The sequence below is a fragment of the Phyllobates terribilis genome, unplaced genomic scaffold (genome assembly GCF_046119375.1).
Source record: "Phyllobates terribilis strain yellow unplaced genomic scaffold, ASM4611937v1 Scaffold_5__5_contigs__length_657084704, whole genome shotgun sequence".
Lineage (NCBI taxonomy): Eukaryota > Metazoa > Chordata > Amphibia > Anura > Dendrobatidae > Phyllobates > Phyllobates terribilis.
Genome location: NW_027362765.1, coordinates 613,217,163 through 613,232,807, shown reverse-complemented (window position 1 = coordinate 613,232,807; position 15,645 = coordinate 613,217,163).

Here is a 15,645-nt window from a genome sequence, read left to right as displayed (position 1 = left end):
AAAAAGGCCATATGTTCCACCTGCCATGCCAGCATCAGCAGGGGTGACAAAACTACCAGCCTGACCACCACCAGCATGATCAGGCACATGGCAGCAAAGCACCCGACTTTGTGGGGCGAAACCCAGGGTCCACGACCAGTGTCAGCGGGTTTCACCGCTGCTTCTTCCACTGTTGGACGTGCAATAGAACCCCCTGTTGTGTGTGCAAGGCAATCCCCTGTCCATACTGCATGTAAAGATGCCCCCTCCTCTCAGTCTTCACTTGTTATGGCAGTTTCTCAAGAAACAGCATCAACGTCCACGTCCACGTCCCACCGCAGCGTTCAAATGTCCATATCCCAGACCTTTGAACGAAAGCGGAAATTCACAGCTAACGCCCCACAGGCCACAATCCTAAATTCGCAAATTTCACGACTGCTTGCATTGGAAATGCTGCCTTTTAGGCTGGTGGAGACGGAATCCTTCCGCAATCTTATGGCGGTGGCCGTCCCTCGGTACTCGGTCCCCAGCCGAAACTATTTTGCCCGGTGTGCCATCCCCGCACTACACAAGCACGTGTCCCAAAGCATCTGCCGTGCCCTCAACAACGGAGTTGCTGGGAGAGTCGACCTGACAACGGACACGTGGACAAGTGCTTGTGGCCAGGGACGGTACATCTCTCTGACGGCACACTGGGTAAACATAGTGGAAGCCGGGACCAAGTCGGACCTTGGGACGGAACACATCCTCCCCACACAAAGGATTGCGGGCCCTATGTCAGTCAGAGTTGCCCCCACAGTGTACAGCTCCTGCGCATCCTCCTCCTCCTCCTCATGTGCAGCCTCCATCTCAGATATCACCACATCAGTTACAAGCTGGAAGCATTGCAGTACTGCCTCCGCCAAGCAGGCAGATCTGTGGCTGAGACCGCTGAACCTACATCCCGGCAGGGTCGTGTGTGACAATGGCCGTAACCTGGTGGCGGCTCTGAGGCGAGGTGAGATCACACACGTACCATGCCTGGCTCATGTGCTTAACCTCGTGGTTCAGCGGTTTCTTATATCGTACCCCGAGTTGCCAGATCTGCTCGTGAAAGTACGCCGCCTGTCAGCTCATTTTCGCAAGTCGGCTGCAGCTTTCGCCGCCCTTGCTGTGTTGCAGCAGCGTTTGCAGCTTCCGGCACACCGACTGGTGTGTGATGTCCCCACATGTTGGAACTCTACCCTCCACATGTTGCAAAGGATTTGTGAGCAGAAGAGAGCAGTTGTGGAGTACCAGCTGCAACAAGGCCGTCGATATTCAGGTCAGACTCCACATATAAGACCTCAGGAGTGGACCTGGATGTCTGACATATGTACCATCCTGACAAACTTTGAGAAGGCCACCAAGATGGTGTGTGGCGATGACGCCATCATTAGTGTCAGCATCCCACTTGTCTGTCTTTTGCAATGCTCTCTGCAGAGAATTAAAGAGGAGGCATTGCAGCCAGAGTATGATGAGATGGATCAAGAAGCCGTAGCGGGCGATTACACACAGCCCAGCCTCATCTCATCCCAACGTGCATTGGGGGACAATGAGAGAGAGGAGGAGGAGGAGGAGGAGGAGGAGGAGGAGGAAGAACAGGAGCTGCTATCATGCGTTGTAGACGGTAGTACCTGTACAAGTGTCATACCGTCGGTTCAGGAAGAGGAGGAGGAGGAGAAGGAGAGCATGGTCAGTCGTCATCTTGGTGAGGACACGGAAATCTTGCCCGTTACCAGTCTGGCACGCATGGCTGACTTTATGTTACGCTGCCTTAACCGTGACCCTCGCGTTGTCAAAATGTTGGGTGACAGTCATTACTGGTTGGTGACACTTGTAGACCCCCGCTACAAGGAGAACTTTCACTCTCTTATTCCTGAGGTGGAGAGGTCTACAAAAATGGGGCAGTACCAGAAGACCCTTGCTGCTGAAATCTTAAAAAAATTCCCATCTGAACACGCTAGCGGCAGAGGTCACAGTTCGTTGCCCAACCAAGGCGTACAGGCGAGAGAGATGCAACTCCAATCCAGCAGAGGCAGGGGAACACTGTCAACGTTCTGGGACAGTTTTCTGACACCCGCCCCGCATACAGGCCCTGAGGCGCGGGGTACTCTCACAAGGAGTTGAAAGTTTCAAAAGATGGTGAGGGAGTACCTTGCCTACCGTACCAGCGTCCTCCGTGATTCCTCTGTGCCTTTTACTTAATGGGTATCCAAGCTGGACACTTGGAATGAACTCGCTCTGTACGCCTTGGAGGTCCTGGCCTGCCCTGCCGCTAGCGTGTTATCGGAGCGTGTTTTTAGTGCCGCTGGGGGAATTATAACTGATAAGCGCACTCGTCTGTCAACTGACAATGCTGACAAGCTGACCCTTATCAAAATGAACAAGGGCTGGATTGGGCCAGACTTCTCATCACGACCAAATGACAGCAGAATAACATAAAGTCAAATCCACTGTGTTATTTCGGGAGGTGTATTCACATGCACCGCTTCACACTCACACATGGGTATACGCTTCCTCGTTTCGGCTGTTTAATCTTCTTCTCCTTATCCTCAGCCTCCACCACCACTATACCACCAGGGTGCCAGCATTGCAAGTTCCTCCGTCCTAATTTTTGGCAGCTTTTGCTGGGAAAGCATAAGCAAATACCATGGGACACCCACTCCCCAATAATGGGACTTATGTTTGTAATATGCTGTACTGCATGTCTCTTGTAAGGGGCATTGCAAGTTGCTCCGTCCTAATTTTTGGCAGCTTTTGCTTGGAAAGCATAAGCAAATACTATGGGACACCCACTCCCCAATAATGGGACTTATGTTTGCAATATGCTGTACTGCATGGCTCTTGTAAGGGGCATTGCAAGTTGCTCCATCCTAATTTTTGGCAGCTTTTGCTTGGAAAGCATAAGCAAATACTATGGGAGACCCACTCCCCAATAATGGGACTTATGTTTGTAATATGCTGTACTGCATGGCTCTTGTAAGGGGCATTGCAAGTTGCTCCGTCCTAATTTTTGGCAGCTTTTGCTTGCAAGGCATAAGAAAATACTATGGGACACCCACTCCCCAATAATGGGACTTATGTTTGTAATATGCTGTACTGCATGGCTCTTGTAAGGGGCATTGCAAGTTGCTCCATCCTAATTTTTGGCAGCTTTTGCTTGGAAAGCATAAGCAAATACTATGGGAGACCCACTCCCCAATAATGGGACTTATGTTTGTAATATGCTGTACTGCATGGCTCTTGTAAGGGGCATTGCAAGTTGCTCCGTCCTAATTTTTGGCAGCTTTTGCTTGCAAGTGACCCGCCCCCTGGGCCGTGGGGCACTCGGATCCAGGCAATAGGGAGATGATGGGGGTAGTAGTGGCGACCCGGTTCCGTGGCTCAGGGTGGTAAGGCCAATGGTAGTCTGCTACGTTCTGCTGATAATGTCCGACTACGCCACCCGTGGATTTGCGGTCATTAGGTACCGCCACTGCAAGGCAGACCGCTGGGGCTGATGAGGTGTGCAGCTGGGATGGTGTGACTCCCCACGGGAAGAGTGCGGCCCCAGGGCAGTGTAGTGGATGGTGGGAGTGATGGTGGTGAGAGTCCCAGTACCGGTAGTGCTGGAGGCGCGAAGGAGCACACAGACAATAGGTTGCAGTCCAGGGTCTTTACTGAAACAGGTAAACTGACCCATAAACAGTCCCAGCTAGGAGGGGACCTGGATGTCTGAGAGCAACGGGGAAATTGGCCCTGGTCAGGGTGAGGGTGTAGGCCTACCGTGCTTTCTGCGCTCCTTCTGGCTATCTCCTCCTTATAGAGTAACAGCCCACGTTTCCGAGCTTTCCGTGTATTCTCGCCTGTATGGCCTGCGACGTGGGTTCCTTTCTGCTCCCAGCCTTGTATGGCTTTACTGGTCCCTTCGGTTGTGGCAGGGCCTCCAGGCTTCTTAGGCCAAGGAATATACAGTCCCTTGCGAACTGGTTATCTGCTGGAGGATGTAGAGTCCTCCCAGCCTCAGACACCAAAGTCTGGTAAAGTAAGTCTTTTATTTGCCAAGACAGGCTCTCTTCGCCTCTTGTCTCTGGCTTGTGGCTCTCCTCCTGCCACACTTCCTCTTAGGTGCAGTGCAACTCTCTGTCCCTGCTCTGCTCTGGGACAAGTCTCAGTGCTGAGACAGGCCATCAAGTTCTCTCTAACCCTGCCCCCATCACCAGCTTTTATAGGAGCAGCCTGCTCCCCCTACTGGCCTGAGACAGGAGGCATTGCATGCTAATGTTCCCCTGACTAGAGAACCTCCCCCTTGCTCTCAGACACAGCTTTATTACATTTTGTGGCATCCAGGCCAGGGTGACACATTCCCCCCTAGTGAAATTTAGTACTCCGGGACTAAACAATAAACAAAGACAATATGCATAACTATAAAACATTAATAGACAGACGACGCACAAATTGAGTTCTTAAGGTCATAGTGTGGTCTGTGATCGGGTGTCCATATCACCAGCACAACGGGGAGCCTTAACCAGGTGGGGGTCTGTCCTACCCCAAGTCCTTTACAGTCTTAGTTCATTCCTTGGATAGGCTCCGAACGCAGTCCATACAAGATTCCGGTTATAAAAAGTCCATAACCTGTGAGTCCTTACGGTAACTGCAAGAAACTGAAACACAGAATTACCAAACATGCATGTAACTTTGCAAACAATTCAACATTTGGCAACAGGGTTATTTACAATCTTAGCGCGCTCTATATTCTCCAGCGAACGGGTATCTGCCCCTTTGTGCTCCTGGTTGACCTCCTTAACCCACTGTCTGGTGGTAGACCAACCTGGCTTTCCCCACTAGCGTTAGGGGTACAGCTACCAGCTGGGTGTACAGGTAGGACAGGCAGCTGTCTGCGGGTTCTTTGGCTTACCGCAGGCATGGCAGGCTCACTGTCAGCAGAGGGTTGACTCTCCTGGGCTGCTGGTACAGGCTCTTCTGCCTCTGGTACCGCTTGCTCCTCTTCACCTTCCGGCTCTGGTGTTGGTTGTTGCTGTGCCGGTTGCAGGAAATGCAGGACGGGTACCACTATGGCATCATTTATGCGAGTCCAGGACTGAGGGAACTCTCCGAGAACGGTGCTGATCATTTCTTCCTTGTCCTCTGCGGGTTCAAGGTCACTCTGATCCTCTTCTGCACTACGGAGTTGCTCGGGGCACCTTTTGAGGTGGTCTCTGGAGACGGTACTAGTGGTTTCTCCTCCGTCCTTGGTGATCACGCACACCTTCGGGTTGTCATGATCAGACTGCAGTACGGTGTAGGGTTCCCTTTCCCACTGGTCGTCCAACTTATGTAGCCTTCTCTTCCGCTTCAGGACTTGCTCACCAGGTTCTAGGGGACCAGCAGGGGCGTGTTGATTGAAGAGTTTTTCTTGCCTCTCTCTCACCTGGGCCAGGCTCTTCTCCACACTCTCCTGTACCTTCTTGTACTGCAGTTGCCTTTCCGTATCCCAGTCCGCATCCGGGGAGGTGTCCTCAGGTATTAGGACTCCCATCTCCAGGTCTACGGGCAGCTTACCTGGTCTAGCTCGCATTAGGTAAGCCGGGGTGCAGTTTGTAGCATTCACCGGGATATTGTTGTATAGGTCTATCAGGTCCGGCAGTTTTTCTGGCCACAGGCTGCGTTCCTCCAGGGGCAACGTCTTCAGGAGATCAATGACTATATTGTTCATCTTCTCACACATCCCGTTGGTTTGGGGGTGGTAAGGCGTTGTACGAATCTTCTTACAGCCATAGAGGTTGCAGAACTCCTGGAAGATTTCAGCCTCGAATGCTGGACCCTGGTCTGTCAGGACCTGTTCCGGATACCCGTGTGGACGGCAGAAATATTGCTGGAAGGCTCTGGCCGCTGTTTGGGCTATCAAGTCTTTTACCGGGACCACCACGAGAAAACGGGAATAGTGGTCCACGATTGTCAGGGCGTAGATGTACCCTGACCGGCTTGGAGCCAACTTGACGTGGTCTAGAGCTACCAGCTCAAGAGGCTGCGTGATGACGATGGACCTCAAGGGTGTCTTCTGGCTGGTGCGGTCCTTCCTCCTTAGGTGACAAGGGCCACAGTCTCTGCACCACTTTTCTACAGCTCCTCTCATGCCGACCCAAAAGAACCTTCCTCTTAGCAGGAACTCCAGTTTCTTCCAACCGAAGTGTCCCGCTCTGTCATGGTAAGCCCCCAGGACCATAGCTGCATCCCGCCTTGGGACCAAGACTTGCCAGGTCAGGTCGTGCGTCCGGTGGTTAATAGTGTTGAGCCACCCCCATAGTGTTGAGCCACACCCGTGTGTTCGCCGAACTGTTCGTCGAACTGTTCGTCGAACACCTTCGAACACCGTTAAAACCAATGGCAGGCAAACAAAAACACATAGAAACACATAAAAAACACCTTCAAAGGTGTCCAAAAGCTGACAAACTGCTCAGAAGACACAACTAACACATGGAAAAGTGACAAGTACATATAGTCATGCGAAAAGAAAAGAGGTGGAGGAGTAAAAGGAGGGGGGGACACAGATATAGGCATGTCATGCCCTTCTAAAATCCAAAAAGTGAGAAGCCGACACGTTCAGTCCGCTCCTGCCCGTGCCACCTCCGTGTCGCCGGGTTTGTGCCAGAGCCACGGTGAACCCTGACGGCCAGCCCCCCTCTCCCAATACTGGTGCCTGTCCGCTGGTGGGTCTAGCGAGCCCCCCTGTGGTGGAGGCAGCTCTAACTTTTTAATTTAAATTGTCTTTCTAATTTGAATGAATACACTTTAAATCCATATACAAGGATCTATTGGAGGGCAAGTCTCATGCCAGCAGCCGCGTAATTCCAGCTCCAGTAGCGTCCACTAAAGCTGCTGCAGTTAAAAAGCTTTAATAAGGATCGAGCTCGGCTGTCCACCGCAAGGCATCCTACTGCCAGTCCCAGCCCCTATGCCTTGGGGTGCCTCCTAATGCTCTTCACTGAGTATCCCGTGGTCCCGAAGCATTTCCTTTGAAGAAATTAAGTGTCCAAACTACAGGTGGTGTAGCTTGCTTAACAGCCGGGATAATCCGCTGACTAGCAGACACTGCTACTAGGCACAAAGTATTTCCTGGGCTAGATTCAGTTAAAAATTTGTAATTAGATACTCTCGTTGGATGCTGAGAAAGCATTCCATAGAGTCTCCTGGCACGCCATATATGATTCTCTTAAAAAGCTTCGGGTAGGGGTCTAGGGGACCCTTTTATAGCCAAAATCACGGCCCTGTATCACAATACCTCACCTAGGCTGAAGATAAATGGAACTGTAGCACCCTGAGGGCTCGGGTGCTACAGAGGTATTGCACCTCACCCAGAGGTGTGATATCTCACTCTCAGGTAAGGATGGAGTGTGGATCAGGACCCCGACACCTGCATGCATTACACCACATTGCCGTGGGGCAGGGCGACCAATATGCCCCTGAGATGGGCACGACAGTCCCTGACCCTGGCTGGAGTGGGGGGAGGGAACACTGAGGAAGGGGAACCCTGTAGTGCAGGAGCAGGGAGGAAGCAGTTCCTGGGTGCATTGATAAGGGAGTATAAAAGGTGGGCACCATATTAGTTCAGTGCAGAGAAGTCTGAGCAGAAGTGACAGGGAGCAGGGGCTCTGCATGAGCTCTGCTCCGGAGGCGGGCCTAGTAACACAGGCCCAGGCCTGGAAGAGGGAGAAGGAAGGAAGAGGAGCGGAGAAGGCTCCAGGAACGAGGAACGAAGGGATCCCAGGGTTGCGGACGGGCGAGTCACCACCGCACGCCCGAATCCACCTGCGTAGAGGGTTCAGGCCAAAGGGGGAGACCGGTCCCTGAAACTAGTGGAGGCGGGAAACGACCCTCAGCTAGAAATCGGAGGCTGTGAAATTTTATGTGGCGCAGCCCCTCTCTACACCCGCTAGGAAGGCACCACATAGGGTCAGGGAAACTGGTGCCAAGTTTACCAAGAGGAGGCCCGAGGCAGCCGGACAGAAGCGTTGGTAAGAAAGGCCAGACAAAGGACACACAAAGGGGGCCCTGTGAAGCGCTCCAAAGTTATCTGGGAGTTGTCTGAGCCCCTCACCTGGTGAGCACAGTACGACGTGGGCAGCCATTACCTGCAGACGTGGTCTGGATAATAAGAACTGTGAGTAAAGGCCCTGGACTGCATCACTGACTCCGTGTCGTTACTGCTGCTGCCCTGCACCATCACCCCCATCCTCCACATACACTGCCCTGAGGCTATACTCCTCCCGTGGGGAGTTATGCTACGCTCTGCTGCACCCACAACACCAGCCTCAGTGGTCTGCCCTGCAGCGGCGGTTCACTCTGACCGCAATCCACGGGTGGCGTAGTCGGACATTTAAACATCAAAACCACATAAATAGTTCCGCCACTGGTTTGACTACCCTGAGCCACGGAACCGGGTCGCCGCCACGAAGACTACAACCACCAGCATCCACCAAAAAGGGTCCGGCTCCGGGTGTCCCAAGGCCCAGAACATTTTCATCACCTTTCACAATCACCAATGGGACAAGGCAGGGATGTCCTCTGTCCCCTCTCTTATACATCCTAGTGACGGAGCACCTGCTCTCATCAATTCGCCATAACCCCAATATTAGGTGGATTGAGGTGGGAGGCACCGAGTACAAGTGCTCTCTATTTGCTGATGATGTCCTAGTATATATCACTCAATCACATATATCCATCCATGCTGTTATGGCTGAAATAGATCACTTTGTTACATGGTCAAATTTTAAAATCAATGCAGCGAAGTCTGAGGCCCTCGATGTCTCCCTCCCCAAATCCATATAGGATTCCATCCAGTCCAACTTTCCCTTTGCCTGGCCCTCACAGGGTATCAAATACTTAGGAATTCCTATTCATAGAGACCTCTCCCATCTATGTTATCTTAATTTTGGGCCCTTTATTGAACAACTCCATACAGACCACGGTTGGCAAGTTAGAACTGTAAGATTCACTACGTGAACCACTGGTGTTTTGTGGAAAAGCACATGTACGCTGTGTTCCAAATTATTATGCAAAAAGTGTTTAGGAGTGATAAGGGAAGAATTTGTTTGTTTGTCAGTTAAACTCATTGATGGTGATGTGTGTCAGGGCTCTTTATATCACTGTAAGCAATTGCAGACACCTGTGCTAATTAGTTTGGCAGGTGTGTCCAATGAAAGGCAAGACTACTTAAGAAGGCTGGCTCACATTATTAAGCAGCCTACATTTTCTGCCAAAATGGGAAAGAAAAAGGATTTGTCGGCTGCTGAGAAGCAACAAATTGTGGAGTGTTTAGGTCAAGGCATGACTGCAATCAACATTGTGCGATGATCAGGATGAAGTGTCTTGGCAATCAAGAAGTATGTAGCTGATTTACAGTACACACGTGTGCGTGCTGATAAGGGTAAATTGAGGACTCTTTCCTACAGGCAATTACGTGAGGTTAAAAGAGCAGCGGCAAAAAAGCCTTGTCATAGCAGCAGACAAGTTTTTGAAGCTGCTGGTGCCTCCAACGTCCCCTGAACAACAAGATGCAGGGTCCTTCAGAGGTTTGCAGCTGTGCATACGCCATCCTGTCGACCTCCTCTATCCACTTCACACAAGCAGAAACGGCTTCAGTGGGCCAAACATTACATGAAGACTGATTTCAAAACTGTTTTGTTCACGGATGAGTGCCGTGCAGCGCTCGATGGTCCAGATGGATGGAGTGGAGGATGGCTGGTTGATGGACACCCCACGCAAACACGGCTACAGCGCCAACAAGGAGGAGGTGGAGTAATGTTTTGGGCTGGAATCATGGGGAGAGAGATTGTCGGCACCTTTAGGATCCCTGACGGCGCTAAAGATGAACTCCATAATGTATGTGGATTTTCTCAAACAGCACTTCCTGCCATGGTTCAAGAAGAAGAACCGTGTATTTCACAGCAAGATCATTTTTTTGCATGATAATGCACCATCTCATGCTGCACATAAAAGATCTGCATCTCTGGCTGATATGGGCATAAAAGGGGGACAAAATTATGGTGTGACCCCCATGCTCCCCTGACCTCTACCCCATTCAGAACCTCTGGAGCATCATCAAAAGGAGTGTCTATGATGGCGGGAGGCAGTTCACATCTAAGCAACAGCTCTGGGAGGGTATTCTGTCCTCATGCAAAACAATTGAAGCAGAAACCATCCAAAACCTGACAAATTCAATGGACGAGAGAGTTCAGAAGCTCCTTTCGAACAAGGGGTCCTATGTGAAAATGTAACATCACCTAGAATAAAGTTTTGAGTTGAAAACTGTTTGATTTCAGTTTCTAATAACCTGCTAATGCTTATAATTTCAAAAATGACCATTTTTTTGGTCTTTATTAAAATGAAAAGGTTGATCGAAAAGTTTGGGGGATCTAAGAGTGTGGCAACCCAGTAGTCATGATTACTTCGAATTCTGACAATATGAGGGTCATGTTGCAGGTAGTGCAGCAAGAAGGCACTTATGTGTCTTGCGCATCTCGGAGACCCCAAAATTATTTTCCGGGCTTGGTGCAGCTAAAAATTATTATTAATTTTAAATCTGGTGGAGCTTAGTATAGATGGCTTAATAGGATCAGTGCTGCACACTGCTACAAAGCCCAAATTATTTTCCAGTCAAGATACAGATAAGCATGATTAGTAATTTTAAATCTGGTGGAGCTTATTATAGATGGCCTAATAGAATCAGTGCTGCACACTGCTACAAAGCCCAAATTATTTTCCAGCCAAGATACAGATAAACATGATTAGTAATTTGAAAGCTTAAAACGGTTGGTAGGGTGATTTTAACCAATCATCAAGCTTTTACTCTCCCCAGGATGACACAGGGGTAGAAAAGTCGTTTCGGATCCATGATTTGTTCATCTTTATGAACGTGAGTCTGTCTACATTATCAGTGGAGAGCCGCGTGCGCTTATCTGTCAGCACACCACCAGCAGCGCTGAACATACGTTCAGACAGAACGCTGGCTGCGGGGCATGACAAGATCTCCAAGGCGTAATTGGCTAGCTCCGGCCATTTATCCAGATTGGAAGCCCAAAAAGAGCAAGAGTCCAGTGACACAGTCATGGCTTCAATGTTTACTTGGAGATACTCCTGTACCATCGTCTCTAGGCGTTGACTATGTGTCAGACTTCTTGTCTCCTGTGGCCTTGCAAAGGATGGGCTAAAAAAGTGGTGAAATGATTCCGCAAAATTGATGTTACCAGCAGATACTGTGGTTCTGTTACGGTTTGAGTGCTGAACACTTGACGGTCCCACGGTTGGCAAGTTGGAACTGTGAGATTCACTACGTGCACCACTGGTGTTTTGTGGAAAAGCACATGTAAGATTCTGCAACAGTCTCTGCTGATACTCCTGCATGCGTGCATCCCTTTCTATGGCAGGAATAATTTCTGCAAATTTACTTTTGTACCGGGGATCTAACAGTGTGGCAACCCAGTAGTCAGGATTATTTCTAATTCTCACAATTCGAGGGTCATGTTGCAGGTAGTGCAGCAAGAAGGCACTCATGTGTGTTGCGCATCCAGGAGCACCAAGTCCCTGTTGTGTTGGTGGCGAGGTAACAATCATGCTTCCTTCCTCTGTCCTCTCCCCCCAACCTCGCACAACAGAAATGTGATCAAGGTCTCCCTCATCTGATGAGTCTTCCATCAGTTCGTCCTCCACTTCTTCCTGGGCTCCTGCACCTTCCTCACAAGTTTGGCTGCTACCATGCGCCCTGGTAAAACCATCTCCCCCACCCTCACATGCCTGCCGCCTTGGTGCTGCCGACCGTCTGGACCTTGCAGATGTTAGCCCTTCCGCATACAACTCCTCCTCCTCTACTTCCTCCACCTCCTCTTGTGCCACCACCTGACTCCGAATTCTGTTTAACATGTGCTCCAGCATGTAAATCACCGGAATAGTCATGCTGATAATGGCATCGTCAGCACTAAACATCTTCGTCGCCATTTCAAAACTGTGCAGAAGGGTGCATAGGTCCCTGATCTGAGACCACTCCTCCAGCGTGATTTGCCCCACCTCTGGATCTCGTTGGCCCAGGCTATATGTCAGAACGTATTGCACCAGGGCTTGTCGGTGCTGCCACAGTCGCTGCAACATGTGCAGAGTTGAATTCCACCGGGTAGGCACATCGCATTTTAGCCGGTGAAGTGGCAGGCCCAACGACTTCTGTAGAGATGTAAGTCGCTGAGCTGCGGGATGCGAACGGCGGAAGTGAGCACACAGCGACCGTGCCCTCTGCAGAAGGCCATCTAGTCTGGGATAGTGGGCTAAAAATTGCTGGACAACCAGGTTCAACACGTGAGCCATACAAGGCACGTGTGTGACATTGCCCCGGCGAAGTGCCGCACCCAGGTTTGCAGCATTGTCGCACACGGCCTTCCCTGGTTTCAGGTCCAGTGGAGACAACCATTCATGAAATTGGTTCTCCAGAGCTGACCACAACTCCTCAGCTGTGTGACTCACATTTCCCAGACATTTCAAAGTAAAAACCGCCTGATGACGTTAAGCCCTACTGCCAGCATAGTAAGGAGGTGTGCAGGATCCCTTCTGCGCAGTTAGAAAGCTTGTGGCATGACCAGACAGGCTTTGGGTGCAGGTGGAAGACCGAGAGGAGGTTGAGGAGGCAGAAGCAGTGGAGGAACTTTGACATAAAGAGGATTGACGCACAACTCGTGGGGACGGCAAGACTTGGACAGCAGCCCCTTGTCCTGCTGTCACCATAGTTACCCAGTGCCCAGTCAGCGACATGTAACGCCCCTGTCCATGCCTACTCGTCCAAGTGTCTGTGGTGGAATGCACCCTGTCACACACAGAGTTTCTCAAAGAAGCGGTGATGTTGTGTGCGACATGCTGGTGGAGCGCAGGCACACCTTTCTTTGAGAAGTAGTGCCGACTGGGCATCTGGTACTGGGGCACTGCGACGGACATAAGGTCTCGAAAATCCTCTGTGTCCACCAGGCGGAAAGGCAGCATTTCTGTAGCCAAGAGCTTGCAGATGGTGAAATTCAACTTCTTAGCTTTCTCATGGCTAGGAGGAAATGGTCTTTTACTTGTCCACATCTGAGGGACCGAGGGCCGGCTATTGTGCTTAGACGGGGTTGATAAGGGTGTCCCCGGCAAACTGCCGGTCTGTGAGGAAGATGCAGGCGGACATGTTAGGTTGCCTTGATCCAAAGGTGGTGCTATCGATGTCGGACAGCGCTCAACACCAGCTGGTGTTACCACCTCCAAAGAAAATGATGACCTGCCAATCACGCTGGCTGTTGCGGGTAAAGAGGTGGCAGGTCTGCGCCCCAAAACAGGTGTGACTGCTGTCCCCCCAGTCACAGAGGATGAAGAGGCCGCGGATGCACAAGATATGGCAGACGGTGGTTGGCCCGGCCGGCTAGGCCGCATTGTAGCACACTGAGCTTCCCACTGCAACTTATGCTTCATGTCCATGTGCCGGTTCATGCATGAAGTACTCAAACTATGTATTTTTTGGCCTCTACTTAGCTTTTGCTGACAAATGTTACAGATAACACGAGTTGGGTCATCTTTATCGATCTGAAAAAATGCCCAGGCTATGCAAGGCTTAGCACCCATGCGACCTGAAGAGCCACCACGACTTGTGGTGAGAGGCAGAGTTGTGTTTGAGGATGCAGTTGTTGACGTGCTTCCAGTACTACGTCGCTGTCCAGGAAGGCGCAACCTGACCTCGTCGTCACTAGCATCTTCCTCCACCTCCTCTGCTGACCTCATCTCTTGGCTGACTGTGGGTTGACAGTAAGTGGGATCTCCAACCTCATCATCATCACCCTGTGCGTTATCACACCCGTCGTCCTCAGAGCCAACCTGTTCCTGCCCTGACAAAAAACTAAAGTTGTCGCTCCAATCAGGTATTTGAGTCTCATCATCGTCTTCCTCATTGTCTCCACCAACAGGAGTTACAGTTTGGGAATGAGGGTCTACATTATGGTCAGAACCTTCTGCGTCTGGTCCTGGATCCGACTCATAAAGATTCTGGGCATCAGTGCAGATCATTTCCTCGTCTGGATTCACAGAAGCGCTGGAGTCGACCTCTGATTCCCAGGCTATAGTATGAGTAAACAGCTCTGCAGACTCAACCATCTGTTCTACCTCATACTCAGACGGGCAGCTGGAGATTTGGGAGCTGTGAGGAAGCAAGTGCGATTTGGGTGACACCTTTGAGGACTGGAGTATTTGTGATGTTGAAATTGATGTGGAGGAGAGCCCACTTAAAGGAGCACTTGATATCCGTTGAAGCACCTGCTGTTTTTGTGCCTCATCTGGAATTTGTAGCGATTGGCGTGGCCGTAAGAAAGGGATCTTATCACATTGTCCGCTAAAAGAAGTAGACATTTTAGTTTGGCTGGAAGATGGTCTTTCTTCTGCAGATGTTACTGTTGCTTTAACACCTACCCCATGGACACAACCTTTTTTCCCCTTCCCAACACGCCTATTCCCCTTTCCACCAGCAGCAGGCCTTTTTCCACTCATTTTGGTGGTTAACTAATTCACAACTCTGGAGTTGTTTGCACAAAAAAACAATGGATGGGAACCGAGCAGAGCTGAGTGGCCAAACTGTGGTATTAGGCCAAAACTATTGGCTGGGTTAGATGCAGAAAAAAATTATATTCAATTTGCAACCTGCTGGGTTAGATGCAGAAAAAAATTATATTCAGTTTGCAACCTGATGGAGGTCAGTATAGATGGACTAATAGAACAAGTCCCACACACAGCTAGAAGCCCAAATATTTTTTCAGAGGTAGATGCAGAAAAAAATTGTATTCAGTTTGCAACCTGATGGAGGTCAGTATAGATGGACTAATAGAACAAGTCCTACACACAGCTAGAAGCCCAAATATTTTTTTAGAGGTAGATGCAGAAAAAAAATATATTCAGTTTGCAACCTGATGGAGGTCAGTATAGATGGACTAATAGAGAAAGTCCCACACACTGCTAGAAGGCCAAATATTTTTTCAGAGCTAGATGCAGATATAAATTATTTTTAATTTGCAACCTGATGGAGGTCAGTATAGATGGACTAATAGAGAAAGTCCCACACACTGCTAGAAAGCCAAATATTTTTTCAGAGCTAGATGCAGAAAAAAATTATATTCAGTTTGCAACCTGATGGAGGTCAGTATAGATGGACTAATAGAACAAGTCCTACACACAGCTAGAAGCCCAAATATTTTTTCAGAGGTAGATGCAGAAAAAAAATATATTCAGTTTGCAACCTGATGGAGGTCAGTATAGATGGACTAATAGAGAAAGTCCCACACACTGCTAGAAGGCCAAATATTTTTTCAGAGCTAGATGCAGATATAAATTATTTTTAATTTGCAACCTGATGGAGGTCAGTATAGATGGACTAATAGAGAAAGTCCCGCACACTGCTAGAAGGCCAAATATTTTTTCAGAGCTAGATGCAGAAAAAAATTATATTCAGTTTGCAACCTGATGGAGGTCAGTATAGATGGACTAATAGAACAAGTCCCACACACAGCTAGAAGGCCAAATATTTTTTCAGAGGTAGATGCAGATAAAAAATATTTTTAATTTGCAGCCTGATGGAGGTCAGTATAGATGGTCTAATAGAGAAAGTCCCACACA